General features: G+C 31.9%; 1 protein-coding gene across 6 annotated transcripts in view; it reads right to left on the bottom strand.

Annotated features, from left to right (window-relative positions):
* LOC145293843 (uncharacterized) overlaps nucleotides 1-7,500 on the bottom strand; it is a 682,379-nt gene that overhangs the window by 203,903 nt on the left and 470,976 nt on the right. The gene's annotated exons all lie outside the window — the stretch shown is intronic.

Genomic DNA, 7,500 nt, shown 5'->3' with positions numbered 1-7,500 from the left:
TGAAATTTCTACTTGTCACTGATATTAAATATATCTGATATCAAATATTTTTGTTTAAAGTTTGAAAATATATTTTCAACTGGACGAAACGTTGCTGAACGCATAATTTGGTTTGTTTCTTTTTTATCTCTCTATCTCCTCGGAATATCATTTCTAATATTCTCATCATGTATATATATATATATATATATATATATATATATATATATATATATATACATATATATATATGTATATATATGTGCATATATATACATATATATACATATATATATATATATATATATATATATATATTGATTTATAGAAAGGTTAGATGAGATAAGTCATCGGTACCGTCAGTTTCAATCTAGATAATAGGAGACTGTTTTAGATACCCATATAAAGCTCTCTTCAGCTGATACTCATCTGTTTTAGAACCGGAATTAGAATCATGTAGATACATTACTAGATCACACTCAAATCTCGTTTTTCTGAACAATCTAAAATTCAAATAATAAAATTAAAAATATACCCTTTTTATGTTTTGGACGCTAAAGAAAACAAAAGAAAAAGAATATATATATATATATATATATATATATATATATATATATATATATATTCACACCGAGGAAGATCGAAGGATCGGTCGAAAATTATGTGCTAACAAAAACAATAGAAAATAAACAAATAAATAAATTAAATAAATAAACATGCATATACATAAACTATCACATATATATATGTATATATTTGTATAAACATGTGAATATATATATATATATATATATATATGTAAATATAAACTAACATAAAACACCTAATCTAGATTTAAAACAGGTCACGACACTAGATATCCAGGCTAAATAGAACACACACAATGAATCAGGTCAACCAGAGGTCAAAAGGGGCCTTTGTCCTGTAAGTACATGCCCATTGACTGATAGGAAGGGTGCGGTGGATACTAGAAAGCTGATTGGCTAACTAAAATCACAATAGAAGGTGCGTATATAAAAACGACAGACAACCACAAAATTCGCGCATAAGCCTAAAGAATACTAGAGTGGATGAAACACGGAATATTCAGTGTAGCTTAATCGCCATATATATTTTATAAATTACTATATATATATGCATATACATATATGCATATACATATATACATATATATACATATATATGCATACACACATATATATACACACATACACACACATATATATACACACACATACACACACACACACACACACATATATATATATATATATATATATATATATATATATGCAAGTTACTCTGTACATACATTTCACTTGCAACTGGTATGTAACAATGTCGACTCATGAGAGGTGTGGTTGAAGATTGCGCACCTCCTGCCGCAAAAATTTCACGCGCACTCACCCCTTCATAGGTATCCATAGTCTATCAAAGACGTAAGTAGCTCTCTCTCCAATGTGTGTGTGTATATATATATATATATATATATATATATATATATATATATATATATATATATATATATATATATACTTACAGCATACATATATGAGTATATATTTATCTATATATACCTATATATATATTTATGTACATATATATATATATATATATATATATATATATATATATATATAAATTTATAAAGGTGTACTTATAAATGTACATGGGTATATTTCAGTTTCTTTATATGTGTATCCTTCCGTTTACTCTTAAATCTTTCGTCTATGGCTGCTTCTTATTTCATGAATCATATCTTTAGGCTTTCTTTTATTGGAATTTCTGCTTCCTTACCATCTTAGTCGCCATCTTTTTTTATATAAAAAACACTTTAATGTTTATTCCATTAGTTATCCGCCATTTTTTCCTATTTCGTTTTATTGATTCTGCTCTTGAGTAAAAAATATATTCATAAAAAACGCACTTCTTGTTCGTCATGTCAACAACAACCATATTTATAGGAATGTTGTTTATGATGTTAAAGTAATTCATGACAATAATCAATAATGATAATGACGAAAGTTGCGTGTGCGTATAAGTCTTTCCGTCCGTTAGTTTGATTACTTTAGAAAACAATATAACAGGTGATATCGATGAGAAAATGGGCTAATATTCTGTTGGAAGAATGGAATCGGAAAAGTAGAATATATATAATACAAAAGTCTCGTAATCTACAAGTTTTGAGTTCAATCCTTGTATATGGTAGTATATTTTTATTTTCTCGTTACACACACCTGCAAAAAAAAATGGCACTGAACAATATACGAAAAGAAACAGGCGATATAAATAATACCTCTTTTTGAATGATAATACATTTTGATGTAATACAAGCCATGAACAGAAAATAATGTTGACACCGAAATATCTGAATTCGGTGATATGAATAGTTGTAAGAGGACTTGTGACTGACAGAGGTACATATGCTAAGATCATGTGCATATGAAATTACTAATTAAAATGAAAATGCTTGATCGCATTTAACATAAAAATCTTTTGGATATTATTGATTTTGGTCATACCATGGGAAAAATACGCGCACTATGTCAAAAAAATATATATTTAATCTCCTTTAATTTATGACGCTATAGCAGTAAATAAGATAGGGAATTTCACTTAACTTTATACTCATGATAAAACTGTTTCTGATCTTTTAAATGCCCAATTTTTCTCCTTCATTTACGTCAAATTAACCATTCAAGTTATATGCACACCTGCTTTCATTGGGCTTCTCGAGTGTTTTAAAAAAAATTTAAAACATCAAAATCAAGTTGCAAAAGACATCCAATCATTAAGCATAGGTGTAAAAAGTCCCCACATAATTTTTGTATGACGGCAACAGATGTGGTATTTTTTTGCTTAATAAATATTTAATTGTTATTAAGTCACAACACATCAAAATTTACAGATAAATAGGGTTATGACAACAGCATATTCTTTTCATTATTTTTACTCTCGAGTATATATCCGACACAGTTAGACACAGTTATTCAACCGCGGATCACATCACTCTACATCAAAACATATGAGATATCAATGGATATATACTGGAGAATCAAAACAAGGAAAATAATATGCTGTTGTCATAGCCCTACCGAAAAAAAACCCTCATTTTATCTCTTTTTTATTAATTCCATTTTTCCCCAAACAAGGCACAGTGCCACTTTGATGTAGGGACTACTATCGGGGACATGATTGCAGCACTACTATGTAGGGAATTGAGCAGCAAGATGGCTGTTCACATTACATTTGAACTTCTGCATATCAGTACTGTTGGGAAAACAGGAACCCGGAACAGAGTTCATACGTCTAGCAGTCCTGGGTAAGAAACTATTAGAATAGAAGGCTTTCTTACATCTAGGGATCTCTACTGTGTAGGGGTGGGAATTTGCTGATTGTGTGGTTTTCCGGAGTATTTACGTCGAATGAGTAGAAGGGCTTGTAGTTCGTCAGAGTATTCACCATTAAAATACTTGTAGAACAGGCAGAGGGATGCAGCATTTCGTCGATGAGACAGAGGCCGAAGCTTAGATGACAGTTCAGGACCTATGAGGTTAGCGACTCTCTTTTGAACCCTGTCCAGGAACGAAAGACTAATAGAAGATGCACCAGCCCAAATGTGACAACAATGCTCCATACATAGGCGAATGGTGACCTTATACAGGATACTTTAAGGCGTATGTAACTTTCTGGCGCGGTAGAGAGAGCCCACCTTCTTCGCAGCGGCCCTGGCAATGCTCTCAATGTATTTGTTTCAAGCCATGTTCCCTGTGAACGTTAAACCGAGAAGTTTCTCTACTATTATATAAAAGGCACTTTGTGTGTGTGTGTGCGTGTGTGTGTGTGTGTGTGTGTGTGTGTGTGTGTGTGTGTGCGTGTGTGCGAATTCCTGTCTCATAGGCTCCGAAACGGCTGTGCCTATCTTTTGAAAATTTCACACAAAGCTAATTCATATGTCGGCAGTGTTCTTAGATATGTCTTGTACAGAAATTCATCCGATAAGTATCGAAAATCGAAAAAAAAAAAAATCCGATCTTAAAAATAGCTTTTCTCTCTTTTAAAGATTAAAAAAATCTACAGGGAATATTTTACGTTACACCAATCAAAAAGATTATAAAATTTCAGAAATTTATTTATCTAAAAAAGAGATTCACTATAATCTGGAAGTATAGCGTAGTGGAAGAGCATTCTACTACAGATCGAATGGTCCCCTGTTAAAGCCCGGGTGTACCTCATCTTTTTATGTTTTCTTATTAATGAGTTCAATTTACGATAATAGAAGAATACCATTTAAAATCGCCGTAAGTCATTTCTTCGTTTGCATATTTTAAAACAAAACATTAATCAGAAGTGACTTTTCCAGGGCATTTACAGTCAAACCTAAATATCAGCTGAAGTAATATTGTAAACAAAAGCAAACGGTTTTTGATGAATGACATTATCATTATTATTTTATTATTTTTTTGTATTTTATTTATTATTCCTCGTAATATATACAGACCAATAGAGGATTTGTTCTATAATAGTACATTAGGGTAGGTCGATTTTGGTTTACGACTATGTCTATGCAGAGAAAGTTGTCACATAACATTGAGAATAACCCAACAAAATATTTTTTTCCAAAACTCTATCGTTTTTTGAGCAATTGAATTTAAAGATTGAAAAATTCAATATTCCGTCGCTATGTCGCCAGATACCGGTGATAATGAAAGAATAAGCATGCTATATTAATGCTCGTTTTGAAAAAAACCTTCTCTACCACCTATAGCAATGGCTAACGACTCTTTATCTGAGAGTAGGTCTTTCAAGCTCCTTGGCCTTACGTTCACAGGAAACATGAGTTGGAACAATTACATCGAGGGCATTGCCATGACTGCAGCAAGGAGGTGGGCTCTCTCTACCGTGTTAGAAAACTACTAACACCCGAAAGTATCCTGTACCTCTATAAGGCGACCATTCGCCCATGTATGGAGTATTGCTATCATATTTGGGCTGGTGCATCGGCTACTAGTCTCTCGCTCCTTGACAAGTTTCAAAAGAGAGTCGCAAATCTGATAGGGCCTTAACTGGCATCTAAGCTTCAGCCTCTGTCCCATCGACGAAACGTTGCATCCCTCTGCCTGTTCTACAAGTATTTTAACGGTGAATGCTCTAACGAACTGCAAGCACTAGTGCCCCCCACGACGTGAATACCCTCGACAGACCCGACAGGCTGCAAAATCCCACACCACACTGTGCATATCTCTAGATGTAAAATATCTTTCTACTCCAGTATTTTCTTCCCCAGAACCGCTAGACTTTGGAATTCCATTCCAGTTCCCTGCTTTCCCAACTGTACTGACGTGCAGAAGTTCAAGTGCAACATGAACAGACATCTTGCTGCCCAAATCCCTACATAGTGCCCCAGTAGTTGTTGCCCCTAATAGTAGCCCCCTACACCAAAGTGGCAATGTGCCTTGTTTGGGGTGAAAATGTAATAAAAAAAGAAGAAAATGAAGATAGTGTAAGGAATATTTGTTTATTTTGTTTGTAATATCTTTGCCTTTTTTTTTTCGAAAACTAAATGAGAGTCGATAAAAAAAAAGAAATTCTGGAAACTATTTAATTTAAAATAAATTAAAAAACAATAACTCAGGGCTTTATTTTAGCTGGGTAATTTTTCCTTGTACACCGCCACGTAATCGGTTTCATTTTCATGTTTACTCAAAGACTCACGCGTGTTTACTGCGTTGACCGGCTTAATTCAAATATAAAAATGATTACATTTTGCTTTTTATGTTTTAACACAGTTTAATTATTAAGAAAAAGAAAAGTTATATTTAAATCTTTGTGCTATTTAATAATTCTTTATTAAAAAACATTTATTTTTGCAAGGCTATTTCTCTGAGAATGATTTTACTTGTGGGTTTACTGTTCGGTATGTAAAACAACAATTATTATTTCTTTTTTTATGTTCATCTTTTTTTCCTAATTTCATTTTTTATTCATAATTTCCTTTGTTTAATTTCTAACAATATCATAAAATATATGTTTTGCAGATGTTTTTCTAAACGAACTATTTCTACTGATTCTACAAAATTTGCGGGCCCAGCTGTTCCATTAAATAAAACAGAACCCCCTACTTTCCGTCAAGTTATCAAATATAGTTATTATATGGAGAATTCTCACTTTAAATATACTTGTTCTTTCAAAATTAATGGCAAATGATATTATCGATATTTGGAAGGCAGTAGATCCCCATTTGCACCTATTAGCTGAACTGTAGATTGTACACAAATTGCAGGACACCCGCTTTAAAAAGTTAAGCAAATAAATAGAAAATATTTATCCACATTTGCCAAAAATTTTCTTGTCAAAATACTTGACAAATTATTTGACATTTCATCTTGTTCGTGTGACCTGCCAATTACAAGTTGTAATGTCAGCCTACAGAAATTCAGGAAATTGCTTTAAGAAATACTCGATTTTATGCTTTTGCCATTTTGTCTGTAAATATTTAGTTTTTAAATGTTAAAATCGGACGAAATGGAAGTGAGAGAAGAGGCTATAAACAGAATTTTAACAATATGAGTAAACAATTATTTATATAAAACTGATAAAATTGTTTCCGTCGATTTATGCGTCCATTTTAAATTAATATTTTTATAAAATAAATAAATAAAAGTTGTGTTCATTTGTGCAAGTCAATAAAATAATTTGATTTATATTTTCTTTTTCAGGAATGGGGAACCAGCGAAAAAGCCTGTAAGAAATTCAACAATAAATGTTGACGCTTTATATTGGTTACATTTGATAGACCTTTCTCAAAGTCAGAGCCAGCATTGACTGAAAAATTATAAGATCATGAACTTAGGAATTAATGATGAGCGGCAGAAAGCCAGCATAACCTGATCTGCCTGCACATTCACATAGTGTCGAAAGGGCCGTCAAATTAACATCTAAAGCCTATCAATCAGTCTATGGACTTGAAACAAGACAGACATATAATTGTTAAAGTTTTATGCCATGAAATGAGGCCATTTTTTGCTCCGAAAAGGATATTATAGGGAGAATTTTGACATTATGTTAGAAAAAGAGCTTTATTTCGTACTTGGCCATTTTGTGTTTCATACAAGCATAGACAACTTCATATAGAAAGGTAAGCAATTTGCTTTAGTTTATATTAAAACTTTTTCTCCAAACAGAATTAATACATTTCTTTTTTTTATTGTCGGTAAAAAGAATTGATTATTTTTGTTATCTGTTACATTTGAAAAATATTTCGGGGGGGGGGGCGCAAGTATATTTAAAAAATGTTTTGCATATCAGTCATTATATAGTTTACTTACATAAATAAACACACTACTTATTACGATTAAAACTGTAAATTACTAAATAATTTCATATAAATCTTCAAGAGATAAGGACTTTTCCGTGTCTCAAAGAAGACAAGCTTTAAAATCAAATGCTCATCTAACGTGTGATGTTAGAAACCTAGTTTTTTATATTTGTATTCTCCATATGTGTGTGAAACTTTCTCTG

The sequence above is a fragment of the Euprymna scolopes genome, chromosome 15 (genome assembly GCF_053919585.1).
Source record: "Euprymna scolopes isolate OS-2025 chromosome 15, ASM5391958v1, whole genome shotgun sequence".
Classification (NCBI taxonomy): Eukaryota; Metazoa; Mollusca; class Cephalopoda; order Sepiida; family Sepiolidae; genus Euprymna; species Euprymna scolopes.
The sequence above is the reverse complement of the archived record's forward strand: the minus strand, read 5'-3'. Positions and strand labels throughout refer to the sequence as shown.